At 47.6% G+C, this 20,399-nt stretch overlaps 3 non-coding genes and 5 pseudogenes across 3 annotated transcripts; all 8 read left to right on the forward strand.

The window, feature by feature from the left end:
* Positions 1-110: 110 nt before the first annotated feature.
* Positions 111-180, forward strand: LOC142698881 (U2 spliceosomal RNA; annotated as a pseudogene).
* Positions 181-959: 779 nt separating this feature from the next.
* Positions 960-1,141, forward strand: LOC142698861 (U2 spliceosomal RNA). Its single transcript, XR_012865816.1, has one exon. It is a non-coding gene; the product is annotated as a U2 spliceosomal RNA (small nuclear RNA).
* A 1,280-nt stretch (positions 1,142-2,421) lies between these two features.
* Positions 2,422-2,612, forward strand: LOC142698884 (U2 spliceosomal RNA). The gene has a single exon (XR_012865827.1). It is a non-coding gene; the product is annotated as a U2 spliceosomal RNA (small nuclear RNA).
* Positions 2,613-3,892: 1,280 nt separating this feature from the next.
* Positions 3,893-3,962, forward strand: LOC142698882 (U2 spliceosomal RNA; annotated as a pseudogene).
* Positions 3,963-5,590: 1,628 nt separating this feature from the next.
* On the forward strand, positions 5,591-5,771 carry LOC142698862 (U2 spliceosomal RNA; annotated as a pseudogene).
* A 1,280-nt stretch (positions 5,772-7,051) lies between these two features.
* Positions 7,052-7,242, forward strand: LOC142698854 (U2 spliceosomal RNA). Its single transcript, XR_012865811.1, has one exon. It is a non-coding gene; the product is annotated as a U2 spliceosomal RNA (small nuclear RNA).
* A 1,280-nt stretch (positions 7,243-8,522) lies between these two features.
* Positions 8,523-8,624, forward strand: LOC142698878 (U2 spliceosomal RNA; annotated as a pseudogene).
* Positions 8,625-14,180: 5,556 nt separating this feature from the next.
* Positions 14,181-14,355, forward strand: LOC142698859 (U2 spliceosomal RNA; annotated as a pseudogene).
* Positions 14,356-20,399: the final 6,044 nt, after the last annotated feature.

The following is a 20,399-nucleotide window of genomic DNA, read 5'->3' on the forward strand; positions in this document are numbered from 1 at the left end:
GTGAGCCTGCAGGGCCCCATGGAATTGCCTAGGAGTAGGCTGAATCAATCGCTGCAAGGGGTGAACAGCAGTATTAGGCAGGCTCGGTCAACGGCCGGCCCATTCGGGTTATCGCTTCTCGGCCTTTTGGCTAAGATCAAGTGTAGTACCTGCTCAAGCTGAGGTTAGTAATCATCCCTGCCGGTGGTACGTGGGCCATCGTAGGGGGATGACAGAACGCCGAGGTGAGGGCAGGGAACCACAACGGTCATCGCTCTGGTGTACGCATTTGGTTTAAAGGTACCATTTGTAGGTGACCAGGCGACCGCCGGATCGAGGTCAGGAGGTCGGGTAGTTTGAAAGCCCGAGTTGCTATGTGCCCCAGGGCTGGTGACCCTGGGGTGCCCTAACTCACTGGGGGTGGGATCCCACTGAGTGAAGGCACACTTGCACGCACTCTTCTTTCACACTTTTAAGCACACACCTTTATTCTCCCGGCCTTCTGGCTGGGAGATGAGGAATTTTTATATACCTGGCGGATGTCCAGGCTGTATCACAGCGCACATCCACTTATTTAATTTTGTTTTTCACTGTGTGTTTGTCACGTTTGTCACAAGGATTTTGGGATGCGGTGCCCTTTTGGGACCCTCCTGAGGTCTAGGGGGAAAATGTGTGGCCTTCTGGTTCCTTTTTCCCCTGCAACCCGGCCTCCCTTCTTCGGAGGGGAGGTGCAACTAGGATGCAGGCTCCTAGGTGGACACTGGGGTGGCAGCCCAGGTAGAAGCCTAGGAGTGTGTTTGGGTCTCCCTAAGCTTCGGCGAGGGGGGACCATCGATCCTTGATCCTCTAGGCCTATGGTTTGGAGGGTCAGGGAATGGTTATGCGGGGCCTCTCTCTTTTAAGAGAAGGGCTGCGATAGACCGCATCCTTGTGCACTTTTTGTGTGGCACCTCTGCACTTTTTATGCACTTGGGTGATAGAAAGCACGGCTCGGGCTTTCAATAAAAAATCTGTTCTTATCAGTTTAATATCTGATACGTCCCCTATCTGGGGACCATATATTAAATGGATTTTTAGAACAGGGAGATGGAAATAGAGCTTGCTCTGTCCACTCCACGCATTGACCTGGTATTGCAGTATTTCCAGGACCGGTGCACCCTTCCCTTATGTGTTGACTAAAATCAGATTCCAAAAGTGCTATTTGTGTTTGCTATTGTTTTTGTCTTTCTGATGGGATCTCCCCTTTTAATCCCATTATTTCAACACCTGTTGGACAATGCATTTGTACAGTCATGTGTGATAATGAGCTCATTTATTAAATGCAATTAATGAATACATTGCCACCTCTTGTTGTGTGTGTGTGTGTGTGTGTGTCTTCTGTGTTTCTGTGTTTCCGGCATTTCACATTGGAACAGCTCATTCACCTTCCTTGTCTTCTCTCCGCCCTCCCTCCTAGGTAAGTTAAAGAGCTGCACCTGAGCCAGCCACTGATTGATGCAGCACCACAGTCAAATAGTGGAGTGGAGTGGAGTAGGGGAACAGCAAACAGCCATTAAAGCAGCCAGCCGCCTACCCGCCACAATGGACCTACCTGTGTACACTAGATGGATGTGATGGAATGTACTGTCGTCCCTACATTTCAAGAAGAAGTAAGAATTGCAGTTGCAACAAACCCTTGCTTGCCTACAAAGAGAGCAGCAATTTGGATTTGTTACTTTGTTACCTGGAAGAATAACAAACTGTGCAAGGATGGAGGTTGTAGGAGCAAGGAGAAGTTGTCTGTAAAGTTGGTGGATGCTTATTTTCCATTTTGCAGTCCCTTGTCTCCCTCTTGTGGCCTCCTGGAGGCAAATAAATGTGCAAAAAAAAGACAGCCTGGCGGCCGGCTGTTGCAGTGTTGCCCTCTCAGGCAACACTGAGTGACTGACTGAGCCTCACCGTCTTATATAAAGTTCAGACGGAACTTTGCACGTGTCATAGTGGAGCCCTCAGGATTCCAGAGCCAGCTTTCTGACATCATAATGGGGCCTCAGAGATAGATAAAAGCCTGGGCCCAGGCAGTGTTGGTCAGTGCTGCTCAGCAGGCAGCACTGGACTGGATTAAAGCTGATACAAGGTGTGAAGGAACAAGGGGTGGCTGTGGGCATGCACTTGCTGCCGCTGCCAGTGTTTATCTGCATGGCAGGAGGGCATTTGGGCGTTGCCAGGAAGGCGTTTTTATGTAGATTCCTCCTCTTTCAGCACTGCATTGTGGTGCAAGCAAAAGAAGCAAATCCTGTGTAGCTTCCTCTCCGGCCTTTATTCACCTCCCTCCCGCTTAGTAGCTGTAAATGTGTGTGAGCCTGCAGGGCCCCATGGAATTGCCTAGGAGTAGGCTGAATCGCTGCAAGGGGTGAACAGCAGTATGGGACAGGCTCGGTCAACGGCCGGCCCATTCGGGTTATCGCTTCTCGGCCTTTTGGCTAAGATCAAGTGTAGTATCTGTTCTTATCAGTTTAATATCTGATACGTCCCCTATCTGGGGACCATATATTAAATGGATTTTTAGAACAGGGAGATGGAAATAGAGCTTGCTCTGTCCACTCCACGCATTGACCTGGTATTGCAGTATTTCCAGGACCGGTGCACCCTTCCCTTATGTGTTGACTAAAATCAGATTCCAAAAGTGCTATTTGTGTTTGCTATTGTTTTTGTCTTTCTGATGGGATCTCCCCTTTTAATCCCATTATTTCAACACCTGTTGGACAATGCATTTGTACAGTCATGTGTGATAATGAGCTCATTTATTAAATGCAATTAATGAATACATTGCCACCTCTTGTTGTGTGTGTGTGTGTGTGTGTGTCTTCTGTGTTTCTGTGTTTCCGGCATTTCACATTGGAACAGCTCATTCACCTTCCTTGTCTTCTCTCCGCCCTCCCTCCTAGGTAAGTTAAAGAGCTGCACCTGAGCCAGCCACTGATTGATGCAGCACCACAGTCAAATAGTGGAGTGGAGTGGAGTAGGGGAACAGCAAACAGCCATTAAAGCAGCCAGCCGCCTACCCGCCACAATGGACCTACCTGTGTACACTAGATGGATGTGATGGAATGTACTGTCGTCCCTACATTTCAAGAAGAAGTAAGAATTGCAGTTGCAACAAACCCTTGCTTGCCTACAAAGAGAGCAGCAATTTGGATTTGTTACTTTGTTACCTGGAAGAATAACAAACTGTGCAAGGATGGAGGTTGTAGGAGCAAGGAGAAGTTGTCTGTAAAGTTGGTGGATGCTTATTTTCCATTTTGCAGTCCCTTGTCTCCCTCTTGTGGCCTCCTGGAGGCAAATAAATGTGCAAAAAAAAGACAGCCTGGCGGCCGGCTGTTGCAGTGTTGCCCTCTCAGGCAACACTGAGTGACTGACTGAGCCTCACCGTCTTATATAAAGTTCAGACGGAACTTTGCACGTGTCATAGTGGAGCCCTCAGGATTCCAGAGCCAGCTTTCTGACATCATAATGGGGCCTCAGAGATAGATAAAAGCCTGGGCCCAGGCAGTGTTGGTCAGTGCTGCTCAGCAGGCAGCACTGGACTGGATTAAAGCTGATACAAGGTGTGAAGGAACAAGGGGTGGCTGTGGGCATGCACTTGCTGCCGCTGCCAGTGTTTATCTGCATGGCAGGAGGGCATTTGGGCGTTGCCAGGAAGGCGTTTTTATGTAGATTCCTCCTCTTTCAGCACTGCATTGTGGTGCAAGCAAAAGAAGCAAATCCTGTGTAGCTTCCTCTCCGGCCTTTATTCACCTCCCTCCCGCTTAGTAGCTGTAAATGTGTGTGAGCCTGCAGGGCCCCATGGAATTGCCTAGGAGTAGGCTGAATCGCTGCAAGGGGTGAACAGCAGTATGGGACAGGCTCGGTCAACGGCCGGCCCATTCGGGTTATCGCTTCTCGGCCTTTTGGCTAAGATCAAGTGTAGTACCTGCTCAAGCTGAGGTTAGTAATCATCCCTGCCGGTGGTACGTGGGCCATCGTAGGGGGATGACAGAACGCCGAGGTGAGGGCAGGGAACCACAACGGTCATCGCTCTGGTGTACGCATTTGGTTTAAAGGTACCATTTGTAGGTGACCAGGCGACCGCCGGATCGAGGTCAGGAGGTCGGGTAGTTTGAAAGCCCGAGTTGCTATGTGCCCCAGGGCTGGTGACCCTGGGGTGCCCTAACTCACTGGGGGTGGGATCCCACTGAGTGAAGGCACACTTGCACGCACTCTTCTTTCACACTTTTAAGCACACACCTTTATTCTCCCGGCCTTCTGGCTGGGAGATGAGGAATTTTTATATACCTGGCGGATGTCCAGGCTGTATCACAGCGCACATCCACTTATTTAATTTTGTTTTTCACTGTGTGTTTGTCACGTTTGTCACAAGGATTTTGGGATGCGGTGCCCTTTTGGGACCCTCCTGAGGTCTAGGGGGAAAATGTGTGGCCTTCTGGTTCCTTTTTCCCCTGCAACCCGGCCTCCCTTCTTCGGAGGGGAGGTGCAACTAGGATGCAGGCTCCTAGGTGGACACTGGGGTGGCAGCCCAGGTAGAAGCCTAGGAGTGTGTTTGGGTCTCCCTAAGCTTCGGCGAGGGGGGACCATCGATCCTTGATCCTCTAGGCCTATGGTTTGGAGGGTCAGGGAATGGTTATGCGGGGCCTCTCTCTTTTAAGAGAAGGGCTGCGATAGACCGCATCCTTGTGCACTTTTTGTGTGGCACCTCTGCACTTTTTATGCACTTGGGTGATAGAAAGCACGGCTCGGGCTTTCAATAAAAAAAAAAAAAATCTGTTCTTATCAGTGGTTAGTAATCATCCCTGCCGGTGGTACGTGGGCCATCGTAGGGGGATGACAGAACGCCGAGGTGAGGGCAGGGAACCACAACGGTCATCGCTCTGGTGTACGCATTTGGTTTAAAGGTACCATTTGTAGGTGACCAGGCGACCGCCGGATCGAGGTCAGGAGGTCGGGTAGTTTGAAAGCCCGAGTTGCTATGTGCCCCAGGGCTGGTGACCCTGGGGTGCCCTAACTCACTGGGGGTGGGATCCCACTGAGTGAAGGCACACTTGCACGCACTCTTCTTTCACACTTTTAAGCACACACCTTTATTCTCCCGGCCTTCTGGCTGGGAGATGAGGAATTTTTATATACCTGGCGGATGTCCAGGCTGTATCACAGCGCACATCCACTTATTTAATTTTGTTTTTCACTGTGTGTTTGTCACGTTTGTCACAAGGATTTTGGGATGCGGTGCCCTTTTGGGACCCTCCTGAGGTCTAGGGGGAAAATGTGTGGCCTTCTGGTTCCTTTTTCCCCTGCAACCCGGCCTCCCTTCTTCGGAGGGGAGGTGCAACTAGGATGCAGGCTCCTAGGTGGACACTGGGGTGGCAGCCCAGGTAGAAGCCTAGGAGTGTGTTTGGGTCTCCCTAAGCTTCGGCGAGGGGGGACCATCGATCCTTGATCCTCTAGGCCTATGGTTTGGAGGGTCAGGGAATGGTTATGCGGGGCCTCTCTCTTTTAAGAGAAGGGCTGCGATAGACCGCATCCTTGTGCACTTTTTGTGTGGCACCTCTGCACTTTTTATGCACTTGGGTGATAGAAAGCACGGCTCGGGCTTTCAATAAAAATCTGTTCTTATCAGTTTAATATCTGATACGTCCCCTATCTGGGGACCATATATTAAATGGATTTTTAGAACAGGGAGATGGAAATAGAGCTTGCTCTGTCCACTCCACGCATTGACCTGGTATTGCAGTATTTCCAGGACCGGTGCACCCTTCCCTTATGTGTTGACTAAAATCAGATTCCAAAAGTGCTATTTGTGTTTGCTATTGTTTTTGTCTTTCTGATGGGATCTCCCCTTTTAATCCCATTATTTCAACACCTGTTGGACAATGCATTTGTACAGTCATGTGTGATAATGAGCTCATTTATTAAATGCAATTAATGAATACATTGCCACCTCTTGTTGTGTGTGTGTGTGTGTGTGTGTCTTCTGTGTTTCTGTGTTTCCGGCATTTCACATTGGAACAGCTCATTCACCTTCCTTGTCTTCTCTCCGCCCTCCCTCCTAGGTAAGTTAAAGAGCTGCACCTGAGCCAGCCACTGATTGATGCAGCACCACAGTCAAATAGTGGAGTGGAGTGGAGTAGGGGAACAGCAAACAGCCATTAAAGCAGCCAGCCGCCTACCCGCCACAATGGACCTACCTGTGTACACTAGATGGATGTGATGGAATGTACTGTCGTCCCTACATTTCAAGAAGAAGTAAGAATTGCAGTTGCAACAAACCCTTGCTTGCCTACAAAGAGAGCAGCAATTTGGATTTGTTACTTTGTTACCTGGAAGAATAACAAACTGTGCAAGGATGGAGGTTGTAGGAGCAAGGAGAAGTTGTCTGTAAAGTTGGTGGATGCTTATTTTCCATTTTGCAGTCCCTTGTCTCCCTCTTGTGGCCTCCTGGAGGCAAATAAATGTGCAAAAAAAAGACAGCCTGGCGGCCGGCTGTTGCAGTGTTGCCCTCTCAGGCAACACTGAGTGACTGACTGAGCCTCACCGTCTTATATAAAGTTCAGACGGAACTTTGCACGTGTCATAGTGGAGCCCTCAGGATTCCAGAGCCAGCTTTCTGACATCATAATGGGGCCTCAGAGATAGATAAAAGCCTGGGCCCAGGCAGTGTTGGTCAGTGCTGCTCAGCAGGCAGCACTGGACTGGATTAAAGCTGATACAAGGTGTGAAGGAACAAGGGGTGGCTGTGGGCATGCACTTGCTGCCGCTGCCAGTGTTTATCTGCATGGCAGGAGGGCATTTGGGCGTTGCCAGGAAGGCGTTTTTATGTAGATTCCTCCTCTTTCAGCACTGCATTGTGGTGCAAGCAAAAGAAGCAAATCCTGTGTAGCTTCCTCTCCGGCCTTTATTCACCTCCCTCCCGCTTAGTAGCTGTAAATGTGTGTGAGCCTGCAGGGCCCCATGGAATTGCCTAGGAGTAGGCTGAATCGCTGCAAGGGGTGAACAGCAGTATGGGACAGGCTCGGTCAACGGCCGGCCCATTCGGGTTATCGCTTCTCGGCCTTTTGGCTAAGATCAAGTGTAGTATCTGTTCTTATCAGTTTAATATCTGATACGTCCCCTATCTGGGGACCATATATTAAATGGATTTTTAGAACAGGGAGATGGAAATAGAGCTTGCTCTGTCCACTCCACGCATTGACCTGGTATTGCAGTATTTCCAGGACCGGTGCACCCTTCCCTTATGTGTTGACTAAAATCAGATTCCAAAAGTGCTATTTGTGTTTGCTATTGTTTTTGTCTTTCTGATGGGATCTCCCCTTTTAATCCCATTATTTCAACACCTGTTGGACAATGCATTTGTACAGTCATGTGTGATAATGAGCTCATTTATTAAATGCAATTAATGAATACATTGCCACCTCTTGTTGTGTGTGTGTGTGTGTGTGTGTCTTCTGTGTTTCTGTGTTTCCGGCATTTCACATTGGAACAGCTCATTCACCTTCCTTGTCTTCTCTCCGCCCTCCCTCCTAGGTAAGTTAAAGAGCTGCACCTGAGCCAGCCACTGATTGATGCAGCACCACAGTCAAATAGTGGAGTGGAGTGGAGTAGGGGAACAGCAAACAGCCATTAAAGCAGCCAGCCGCCTACCCGCCACAATGGACCTACCTGTGTACACTAGATGGATGTGATGGAATGTACTGTCGTCCCTACATTTCAAGAAGAAGTAAGAATTGCAGTTGCAACAAACCCTTGCTTGCCTACAAAGAGAGCAGCAATTTGGATTTGTTACTTTGTTACCTGGAAGAATAACAAACTGTGCAAGGATGGAGGTTGTAGGAGCAAGGAGAAGTTGTCTGTAAAGTTGGTGGATGCTTATTTTCCATTTTGCAGTCCCTTGTCTCCCTCTTGTGGCCTCCTGGAGGCAAATAAATGTGCAAAAAAAAGACAGCCTGGCGGCCGGCTGTTGCAGTGTTGCCCTCTCAGGCAACACTGAGTGACTGACTGAGCCTCACCGTCTTATATAAAGTTCAGACGGAACTTTGCACGTGTCATAGTGGAGCCCTCAGGATTCCAGAGCCAGCTTTCTGACATCATAATGGGGCCTCAGAGATAGATAAAAGCCTGGGCCCAGGCAGTGTTGGTCAGTGCTGCTCAGCAGGCAGCACTGGACTGGATTAAAGCTGATACAAGGTGTGAAGGAACAAGGGGTGGCTGTGGGCATGCACTTGCTGCCGCTGCCAGTGTTTATCTGCATGGCAGGAGGGCATTTGGGCGTTGCCAGGAAGGCGTTTTTATGTAGATTCCTCCTCTTTCAGCACTGCATTGTGGTGCAAGCAAAAGAAGCAAATCCTGTGTAGCTTCCTCTCCGGCCTTTATTCACCTCCCTCCCGCTTAGTAGCTGTAAATGTGTGTGAGCCTGCAGGGCCCCATGGAATTGCCTAGGAGTAGGCTGAATCGCTGCAAGGGGTGAACAGCAGTATGGGACAGGCTCGGTCAACGGCCGGCCCATTCGGGTTATCGCTTCTCGGCCTTTTGGCTAAGATCAAGTGTAGTATCTGTTCTTATCAGTCCTTGTAAGGATAGATAGCTCGGAGAACCACTGGGGGCTATAAACACTAGCTTAGCGATCCAAGAGCGTTCCAGACGAAGCCGGCGACGAACTGCGGAGAAGAACCAGCGAAGACGACGATCCAGAAGGGAGAAGCCGCCATCGGGGAAGAAGCTCCGGGAGATCGCTGCCGGGAAGAAGGAGAACTGCGACAGAGACCTTCGGAGAAGAGCCGCTGCTGAAGGGGATCTTTGAAGAAGCTCGGCCGCAGAAGAAGCTCGACGAGGAACCGCTGCGGAAGAAATTTCGTGGAAGAACCTCGGCCAGCAAGGAGAAGATTTGCATAGCTCCGCCCCCTTCGGGAAAGAGCTATCGAAGATCCTCCCCAAGCGACAGGAACAGCTGGAAGAAGCCATGGCCTCAACCAGCAACCCTGCCACCCAGAAGGAGAAGGCTGATGGACCAGGTGAGCCGGCCCAGGCCAGGACATCTCCTCCTGAAGCCTCCTCAAGCGGACAGGCCACCAGGAAGCCGAACCAGGCTGCTCCAACCCTGGAGCCCTGGATGAAGCAGACGGTGGCCCTGAAGCTGAAGGAGGTGGACGGGAGAGTGCCGGACATGACGGAAGAAGTGTTCTGCCAGAAGATGCTCCTGGACCAGGGCTTCGCTAAGCCGGAGACCATCAGCATCCAGGCCTTCATGACCGGGATGTTCTTCGTGACCTTCGCTTCAATCAACATCTGCAGAAGGTACTGGGAGATGGTGAAAGCGGCGAGGCCTGAATCCCCTTTCTCTCGCTTTGTGGGCAACTGCCCTGTCCAAAGAGAGGAAAGGCGGGTGACGGTCTCAATGCGGAACCCACACACCCCCGGCAAAGACATCACCACGCTCCTGAAGCGGTTCTGCACAGTGGTGAGGGAACCCACCCACATCCTGAACGGACTCGGCTTCTGGACTGGCAAGTGGTCGGTAATCGTCCGACTCAACAAGGATTCAAGCGCGGAAGACGGCCTCCAGCACCTGCCCCAGTCATTCTCGCTGGGCAACTCCTACGGCCTCATCTACTACCCGGACATGCCGCAGATCTGCAGGAGATGCAGCAAGAAGGGTCATTCGATGAAGGACTGCAAGGAGGACGCCTGCAAGAACTGCCGGGTAACAGGACACGAGACCAAAGACTGCCCGAAACGGACAATGTGCAACCTCTGCGGACAAGCAGCCCACTCTTACAAGGACTGCCCGAAGAGGGATCGATCCTGGGCAACTGTAGCAGCGAAAGCTCCAGCCAGAGGGAACCCCGCCCCAGCCAGAGCTCCAGCGGCACAGAAGACCGGGAAAAAGAAGGATGGTAAGAAGACGACAGTCCCTCCCCCCCCTCTCCCGGCCCTCCCTCGCCCTACCCTTCCCACCCTCCCTCGCCCGGCCCTCCCCACCCCCCCGTCCCCAACCCCTGTCACCCCCACTGAGGCTCTCACCTTCTCCTACCCACCCATCTCAGTGGTCCTGTCACCCGCACCTCTCCCAACCCAGCCTCCCTTCTCCCCAGCTCCAGCAGCACTAACATCTTCCTCTCCAGCTGCTGGAGTCCTCTCCCTGGAGGATTTTCCCCCTCTTGTCTCCTCAGGTGCCATCCAGAGGAAGAGAAAGGTGAGGGACAGCCCAGCGGCTGAGTCCTCAAAGCGACAAGTCGTGGAAATCTGCGAAGATTCCCTTGCGCAGCAGGAGGAAATGGAGCAGATGGTGGAGGAACTCGTGTCTGAACCTGAGGTCATCGACTTCACAACAGACATCCAGGTGGCTACAATCCTGGAACAATTTTTGTCAGAGGGCCTGCTGGATCTTTCGGACCCGCCAGGCGAGGAGGATCCGCCCGACCGGACTGGTAACTAAGGTGTATCGTTTGCACTAACCTTCTTTATTCTCCCCCATGGCTGCTAAACTTAACATCTTTGGCCTCAATGTGAGGAGTGTTAGAGATAGGACTAGATGTCAGATGGTGCTAACTTTTCTTTCCAAGCAGTCGAGTGATATATTTATGCTGCAGGAATGTACTCTCCCCTCTTCCAGGTCATATCATCACCTGGCCAGGCAGTGGACCCATGGCCCGTCCTACTGGTCTGGTGGGGGCGACTGTAAGTCTGCAGGGGTTGCCATCCTGATTAGGGGAAGCGTATTTACTGTTGACTCTGTCCAGGAGCTCGTCTGCGGCCGCTTGTTGGTCGTAGACGGTTCCTGGGCGGGAGAGCCGATTAGGCTCATCAACGTGTACGCTCCCCCTATGAAGGCTGAGCGCCTGGAACTATTCCAGACCCTGCGGACCCAGCTCGCCACCACTAGGGCAGTGGTGATGGCCGGGGACTTCAACTGCCCCATCGAAGAGGATGGACGAAGTTCCGGCACTTCAATCAAGCTGGATGTCAGTTCCAAACTGCTTATCGAGATGGTAACCGAAGCATCCTTGCAGGACGTTGTGGGCTCCATGGGGATCGGCTCTGTGAACTATTCATGGAGCCGACCCGATGGCTCACTTCGTTCTCGGATTGACTTTGTGTTCACCTCCCGGGCAGTCAAGCAGCATGGGCACTCCATGATCCCCTGCTTCTTCTCTGACCACAGGGCCATTCTCTTCCAGGGTGCCATCGGCCACGGTTTTCCTCCCGGCCCTGGCTCCTGGAAGCTGAATTGTGCCCTGCTGGAAAGAGAGGAGGTACTGGCGGAACTTAGAGACGCCTATATTGTTTGGAGGAATGATAAAGTTTTCTTTGACAAAACCTGTGACTGGTGGGAATATGTTAAAGTTGAATTTCGTTGTTTCTTTCAGGCAAAAAGTCGTCAACAGGCGTGTGAGAGGAAGAGAGACTTCAGAGAGATGCAGCGTCAGCTGCGATCCCTGCAAGACCTCCTTCAATGCGGCTGGGACGTCAGGAAGGAGCTGGAGGAAGCCAAAAAGGGCCTGAAAAGGCACTTTGAGGAGGAATCCAAGCGAATTATCTTTCGTTCCAAGGTGGAGAACCTGGAGAAGGGTGAGAAATGTAACTCGTTCTTTTTCAGGAAACTCCATGCCGGCCACACGCCCCTGAAGGAACTCCGAGATGAGACCGGAAACATGCATTCTGGGAAGAAGGAGGTGATGGGAGTCGTCACAGACTACTACCGAAGCCTCTACTCCCGGAAAACCACTGACCCCGAAGCCGCCGATAAATTCCTGTCAGGTATCACTAATCATCTTGATCCTGCAGGTACGGAGGCTATGGACGTACCCCTGACGGTGGAGGAACTGCTCTCTGCCGCTAAATCCTTCAGACCCGGCAGGACCCCGGGCAGTGATGGTCTCCCAGCAGAGCTCTATGTAGCGCTGGGGGACTTGATCTGTCCGGACCTGCTGGAGCTCTATGAGGAGATGGTGGTGGAGGGTAGAATGCCACCGTCCTTGAGAGAAGGCATGATCACGATCTTGTATAAGCGGAAGGGGGAGAGATGTGACCTGAAAAACTGGCGTCCCATCTCTCTCCTGAACGTGGACTACAAGATCCTCGCCAAAGTATTGACCAACAGACTGAAGGTTGTCATCGGACAGATCATCGGATCGGACCAAACCTGCGGCATTCCTGGCCGTAGGGTGGCCGACAGTCTTGCCCTGGTGAGGGACACGGTGCATTACATGCAAAGCCGCCGTACACACGCGGCCCTGGTCAGTCTGGATCAGGAGAAGGCTTTTGACCGGGTCTCTCACGAATTCATGGGTAAGGCTCTGCGTAGGCTGCGGCTTGGCAGGTTGTTCTGTTTGTATGTTAACCTGATGTATTGCGACATTTACAGCTCGGTGCTGGTGAACGGCTGGAAGACTGACCCCTTTCCTGTATCGTCGGGGGTTAGACAAGGCTGTCCTCTTTCACCTCTCCTTTTTGTTTGTGTTATAGAGCTCTTCGCAGAGGCTATCCGGCAGAATGGAGAGATCAGAGGGATCACCGCACCAGGTCCAGGACACTTCGAGGTCAAATGCTCGCTGTACATGGACGACGTGACCGTCTTCTGCGCTGACCAGAGTTCGGTGACTGCACTCGTCCAGACCTGTGAGGAGTTCGGACGCGCTTCAGGGGCAAAAGTCAACTGCGGGAAGTCGGAAGCCATGCTCTTCGGAAAGTGGTACCTGCCTTCTCCTGCCTCCTTCCCGTTTACTATCAAGCCGGACTTCATCAAAATTCTGGGAGTCTGGTTCGGTAAGGAAGGTGCAGCCCTAAAGTCGTGGGAAGAACGCTTGGCCAAAGTCAACCAAAGGATCGGACTGTGGAGCCTCAGACAACTCACTATTGAGGGCAAAGCAATGGTCCTGCGTAACGAAGTCTTGCCTGTGCTACAATACACTGCACAGGCATGGCCCCCTCTTGCAACGGTCTCGAGGGCCATTACCAGGACTGTGTTTCGCTTCATCTGGGGCTCGAAAATGGACAGAGTAAAGCGGACTGTTATGTACAAGGAGCCCCGCAAAGGTGGGAAGGGTATACCCGACATTCCCACTCTGCTGCGGATCGCTTTTGTATGTGACTGTGTTCGTAGGACTCTGAGGACAGCAAACGGCTCTGCGGGCAAGGCCATGTCCCGCTACTTCCTCCTTCCCCTCTGGCGAGGTTTTGGCTGGGATAAGTGGGACAGCTCCTTCCCTTACAACTGGCACGCTCCCTGGTTCTACGGAGATGTCGTCCGGTTTGTGAGGGAGCATCAACTGGAGGGTCTTAAGCCCGACTTGTGGAAACCTAAGACGATCCACAAGCACATCAGAGCAAAGGACTCACTGGAGTTTGTTCCAGGGCTTCATGCCGACACGTTGGAGACTGTTTGGACTAACGTGTCATCTGGCAGGTTGACCAACGGGCACAAGGACATTTCATGGATGGCCATCCAGGGAGGACTGCCTCTTAGGTCATTCATGCATGCCCGCAACCTGTGCAAGACCCGGTACTGCCCCAGGTGCCCCTTCACGGAGGAAACATCTTTGCACATTTTCTGGCAGTGCCCCTTTGCACAGGGTCTGTTGAAAGCCTTGGAACACGAACTCAAGGACTCAGTTCCCAGGAACAGACTGTCGTACCGCTCGGTACTTTATGGACTATTTCCTGGGAATACCACGGATGGAGCAATCCAGGAAGCCTGGCGCCTTATGAACTGTTTTAAGGACGCTATATGGTTCGCCAGGAATCGTCTGATTTTGCGGAGAGAGAGTGTGTCCGTCCAGGACTGCCGCAGGCTGATCCACAGCCTGCTCAGAGACTATTCCACCTGGGACAGCCCGGACGTCGATGAGGAAGAGGACTGATACTCCCCTTCCCCCCACTCTCCCTTCTTGTGTGTTGTCTTTCAATAAAGCTTCGGGCCTGTGATTTCCCGCTTCCCTATCCCCTCCTACCCACTCCCCTATCCCATCACTTGTCTGTAATGCTTTGTTGTTTGGCTTTAGTGAATGCAAGAATGTTAGTGTAGCATGTGGTGTAATGTATAGCATAGGCTAGCCTGTACTGTGTATTATACTGTCATGTTATGTTTGACGACTGTTATTATTTATTATTTGCTGCTTCATGGCTCGCGCTGCGTCGCAGTAATGTTTGTATGATGACGATTGATTGTCAATAAAGCATTTTTCAATCAAAAAATCTGTTCTTATCAGTTTAATATCTGATACGTCCCCTATCTGGGGACCATATATTAAATGGATTTTTAGAACAGGGAGATGGAAATAGAGCTTGCTCTGTCCACTCCACGCATTGACCTGGTATTGCAGTATTTCCAGGACCGGTGCACCCTTCCCTTATGTGTTGACTAAAATCAGATTCCAAAAGTGCTATTTGTGTTTGCTATTGTTTTTGTCTTTCTGATGGGATCTCCCCTTTTAATCCCATTATTTCAACACCTGTTGGACAATGCATTTGTACAGTCATGTGTGATAATGAGCTCATTTATTAAATGCAATTAATGAATACATTGCCACCTCTTGTTGTGTGTGTGTGTGTGTGTGTGTCTTCTGTGTTTCTGTGTTTCCGGCATTTCACATTGGAACAGCTCATTCACCTTCCTTGTCTTCTCTCCGCCCTCCCTCCTAGGTAAGTTAAAGAGCTGCACCTGAGCCAGCCACTGATTGATGCAGCACCACAGTCAAATAGTGGAGTGGAGTGGAGTAGGGGAACAGCAAACAGCCATTAAAGCAGCCAGCCGCCTACCCGCCACAATGGACCTACCTGTGTACACTAGATGGATGTGATGGAATGTACTGTCGTCCCTACATTTCAAGAAGAAGTAAGAATTGCAGTTGCAACAAACCCTTGCTTGCCTACAAAGAGAGCAGCAATTTGGATTTGTTACTTTGTTACCTGGAAGAATAACAAACTGTGCAAGGATGGAGGTTGTAGGAGCAAGGAGAAGTTGTCTGTAAAGTTGGTGGATGCTTATTTTCCATTTTGCAGTCCCTTGTCTCCCTCTTGTGGCCTCCTGGAGGCAAATAAATGTGCAAAAAAAAGACAGCCTGGCGGCCGGCTGTTGCAGTGTTGCCCTCTCAGGCAACACTGAGTGACTGACTGAGCCTCACCGTCTTATATAAAGTTCAGACGGAACTTTGCACGTGTCATAGTGGAGCCCTCAGGATTCCAGAGCCAGCTTTCTGACATCATAATGGGGCCTCAGAGATAGATAAAAGCCTGGGCCCAGGCAGTGTTGGTCAGTGCTGCTCAGCAGGCAGCACTGGACTGGATTAAAGCTGATACAAGGTGTGAAGGAACAAGGGGTGGCTGTGGGCATGCACTTGCTGCCGCTGCCAGTGTTTATCTGCATGGCAGGAGGGCATTTGGGCGTTGCCAGGAAGGCGTTTTTATGTAGATTCCTCCTCTTTCAGCACTGCATTGTGGTGCAAGCAAAAGAAGCAAATCCTGTGTAGCTTCCTCTCCGGCCTTTATTCACCTCCCTCCCGCTTAGTAGCTGTAAATGTGTGTGAGCCTGCAGGGCCCCATGGAATTGCCTAGGAGTAGGCTGAATCGCTGCAAGGGGTGAACAGCAGTATGGGACAGGCTCGGTCAACGGCCGGCCCATTCGGGTTATCGCTTCTCGGCCTTTTGGCTTCGATCTGTAGTGGGTTGAAGTCAGAGGGCAAGGTGCACTGGTGGAAACCTACCTGCTCGGCCTTTTCGGTTTTCGGACCGAACTGCTGCTATTGAGGGGTGGCTGAAAGCTGGTGTGCCTTTTTCTTTGGAGGATCTGGAACCTATTCGTGGAGGGATTCTTTCGCTGGACGTGTGGATTTCGTGTTTTCCATTGGAATCAGGAGGCGATCGAGCTCTTTTCAAGGGCTTTTTTTCGTGCTGTGGAGGAAGAAAAAATTCGTTGGAATATGGCTTATGGAAGGAGAACACCAGGAGAATGGCGAGGATTTCAGGATAATCGGCCTGACTTCTTTGATGATAAGTATGGCTTAAAGGATACTATTCGGTTCTTCGTGTCCCCAGAAGTCCGACAAGAAAAAAATCTAAGGTACCTTTATGACAAAATACTAATACCGGTTATGGAATTGGAGAAGAAGAACTTCTTTTGTATACAAACCTTCTTCTCTAGGGGAATTTATGATGTGACTTTGGAAACAAATGCATTATGCGAAAAGGCATACACCCTTTATGAAGCTAATAAGGGGCGAGATGTTTTTAAGGGGATAAAAATTGCCCCATTGTTTCAATTTCAGGCAAAATTGTTAACCATACAAATGTATAGTCCATTTATAACGGACCAAGAGGTGGAATCATACCTCTGGAATTTTTGTGAAAAACTCTCCCTAAAGCAACATGGGATGACGGATTTCGGAGTGTGGAATGGAAAGCGAGTATATTATGCTACGTTTAAAAAAGATCCACAGGAAGAAGGAGGAGTCTGTAGGCCCCCGCCTGTGGTGTTTATAAATCGTAGTAGAGGATATTTATTTTTTTCAGGGATGCCTCCCTATTGCAGAAGTTGCAAGAAATACGGCCACAGTGATGATAACTGTAAACGCTGTATGGACTGCCCGATGAGTATTCATCAAGAGGCAGATTGTCCAAAACGTATGGAAGAAATACCTGAACCACAGCAAGTTGAAGAGGTAATGGAGGAGGTTCAGGAGGAGGTTCAGGAGGAGGTTCAGGAGGAGGAAAGAGAGTGTACGGAGAAAGAGAGGAAGGAGAAGGAGAGAAAGGAGAAGAGACGAGAGGGAAAAGAAAAGAGGCAAGAGAAAAAAGAAACTAGGAAGGAAAAAGAGGAAAAGAAAAAAGTAAAAGAAAAAGTGGAAAAAATACCTGCAGTAGTGGTAACCCAGGGATCTGAAGCTGGGGGATCTGGACAAACAGAAGGTATCACTGTAGTGAGGGAAACCCCTTCAGATAGTCCTGTGGAAGAGGAGGGCCTTACTGAAGAGGTAATGGAAACGACATTAGGTAATTTGAAAAGATCTTTAGATGATGAAGCAGAGGCGAAACGTGGAAATATTAGTGGTGAAAAAAGAAGAGTGATAGAAATTTTGGAAGTCGTGTCACCCTTAAGCTCTGTTAGTTCGGAGGCTTTGAGGATAAACGAGTATCCTTCTACCACTGATGAGGGCGGGGGAGATAGCCCTGGAATTGTCATTAAAAGATGATCAGTATAGCTTCCCTGAATGTTCAGGGGTTAAAAAATTCAAAAAAGAGAGTTGCTTTATATGACTTTTTTAATAATGAAGCTTATGATTTCATTTTTTTACAAGAATGTAATATAGAGAAAAGTATGTGTTATGAGTTCTATAAAAAATATTGGAAAGGAAAAGCCTTTTTTTCAGGAGGTAATGAGCAAAAGAGCGATGGAGTAGGTTTTTTATGTAGTAAGGAGTGGAAAGTGGAGAAAATTCAAGAGATTTATCCGGGGAGGATAATGATGATAGAAGTGAAGAAGACTAATAAAAAAATCAAATGTTTCTGTGTGTATGGATACACAGAGAAGAGTAAGAGAATCCAGCTCTTTGAAATTCTGCAGTTGTTCCTTACAGGTTCGGACCCTATTATAATTGGAGGAGACTTTAACTGCCATCTGGAAAATAAGAAAGATGGTTCAGTATCATGCCTAAAAGGAATTCTCTCATCAAGTAATTTAAAAGATATGTGGGAAATATGTGGCAAAAAGAAAGAAGATGAATTTACATGGAGTAGGAAAAACTCTAGGTCTAGAATAGACTATTTTTTTGTATCAGAGCATTTTAAAGGGTCATCTTTTAAAACTGATTTTAACTGTTTTTCCGATCATAGATTGATCAAATGTACGTTAGAATGTGAGAGAATGGAAAGTAAAAAATCTTCACATTGGAAATTGAATACAAAACTATTAGAAGATGAGAACGTAAAATCGGAATTTGGTTCATTCTATAAAAAGTTGCAGTGTAGGAAAAGCAGTTTTAAGGATGTTTTTGAATGGTGGGAGTTCGTAAAATCTCAGATCAAAACATTTTTCATTCGTATTAGTAAAAGAAAGGCGAGAGAGAGAGTGGAATTATATGAATCTCTAAATACGAAACTCCAGTGTTTTTATGTCTTGAAAAAGAGTGGTGTAATGATGGATGATGAGATTGAAGGCATTAAAAGCCAAATTAATAGAAGTTTGTATGAAAAAGGAAGGGAAATCATATTTAATTCGAGAGTAAAAATTTTGGAATGTGATGAAAAATGCTCAAAGTTCTTCTTTAAAAAAATCATCAATAAGAGAGATTATATTGACAAGTTGGAGGGAGAGGTGGTTTTGGAAGGTAAATTGAAAAAGGCACATGAGTTTTATGATAACTTATTTTCTGAAAAAAAGAGTGATGGCTCTTTAAGGGACCACTTTATCAGTCAACTAGATAAAAATTTTAATAAAGAAGAAATAGGTCTTTTATCTGAAGATTTTACTGAAAATGAAATTTATAATACAGTTAATAGCTTTTCAAATGGGAAAACACCTGGTTTGGATGGTTTACCGATAGAGTTCTATAGGGTCTTTTGGAAGTTGGTGGGTGTGGATTTTTGTGATATCATTTTTAGGGTGCTATCCTCTTTTAAAATGCCAATATCATGGTCTGAAGGGTTAATTGTTTTACTTTTTAAGAAAGGGGATAAAGAAATGATAAAGAATTGGAGGCCTATAACGTTACTAAACATGGATTATAAAATTTATGCAAAATTATTTGCTAATCGTTTGAAAAAAGTAATTTCATCGGTAATTGAGGAGGATCAGACATGTGCTGTGCCAGGGAGAAAAATTACAGATTCATTACTCTTGATTAGAGATGTATTATGGGATTTTAAAGATCGTGATCAGGATTTGGCATTGATCTCATTAGATTTCGAAAAAGCATATGATAGAATTTCCCATTTGTTTTTATTTCAGGTTTTAAAAAAGCTTGGTTGTCCTGATATGTTTATTAAGTGTATTAAGAGTTTATATTCTAGTTGTTTCAGTAAAATTTCAGTGAATGGCTTTTTATCGGAAAAGGTTAAAATGAATTGTGGAGTGAAGCAAGGGTGTCCTTTGTCGCCAATACTCTTTATTTGTGCCGTGGAACCACTTTTATGTGCAATAAGAAGGGATAAAGTTATTGATGGTGTTTTTATGCCAGGGAATAAAAATGAGCGAGTTAAAATTGTGGCATATATGGATGACATTACGGTTTTAGTTAGAAGTTTGAGAGGGTTTAATAGGGTATTACGAGTAGTTGAATGGTTTAATGGTGCATCTGGTTTTAAAATAAACTGGGAAAAATCAGGGGTTTTATTGATAGGGAATCTTAAGTTGGAAAGGGAATGTAAATTATTAAGTGTAGTAGATATGAAAATTCTAGGTATTCATTTCTCACAAAACTGTGGAAGTATAAAAAATTGGGAATCTCTCTTGGAAAGGGTTAAAAAGAAGGTGGATTTTTGGAAACTAAGATGCCTATCAATGGAAGGGAAAATCTTAGTGATTAAACAAGTTCTATTGCCTCTGATTTTATATGTATCTGCTGTTTTTATGCCCTCAAACATTATGATGAAAAGAATTATTAAGGTATGTTTTAACTTCTTTTGGGGTTCAAAAATGGAGAGAGTAAGGAGAGTAGAGTTATATAAATCAAAAGGAAATGGTGGTAAGGGTTTCCCTGATCTTAGACAGTTTTTATTTTGTAAGTATTTATCACAGTGTATTAGTATCCTATGTGGACCTGAATCAAAGTTGAGAGCCTTTGTAATATATAATGTTGGTTTTTTCATAAGGAAGTATAAATGGATCAATATAGATTTAAAGAGACCATATAGGTGGTTGCCTCCAGAGAACTATTTAATCTTAGAGAAAATTATAAGAGAGTTCAATCTGGCAGAAGAAGGAAAAGAGGTTCTTATTAATCATAAAAAAATATTAAAAGTCTTAGAGGGTAGAACCATTTGCAGCCCGATTGAACGGTTTACTCCCCAGGTAGTTAAAAACATTTGGAAATGTGTTAACCATCTTTGTTTGTCTAATGATCACAAAGATCTATTATGGTGTATGATAAAGGATTGTTTACCAACAAAGGATTTCCAATATAAAAGACGACTGAATCGGAATAGCCAATGTCCTAGAAGTGGTTGTATTGATGATGAAACCACAATGCATGTTTTCTGGAATTGTGATTTTGCACAAAAAGTGTGGAAAAAGATAAGTAAGTTGGTGAGCATGGTGAGTAAAGTTAACTATTTTAATTTTAACTTGATATTTTATGGAATTGGAATCGGGGAAAATGAGTTTCAAATAGTTTGGCTGATCTTAGCATCAGTTAAAATGGCGCTATGGAGGTCCAGGAATATTTTACTATTTAAAAGGG

This window comes from Rhinoderma darwinii, unplaced genomic scaffold (assembly GCF_050947455.1).
Source record: "Rhinoderma darwinii isolate aRhiDar2 unplaced genomic scaffold, aRhiDar2.hap1 Scaffold_1039, whole genome shotgun sequence".
NCBI classification, from domain to species: domain Eukaryota; kingdom Metazoa; phylum Chordata; class Amphibia; order Anura; family Rhinodermatidae; genus Rhinoderma; species Rhinoderma darwinii.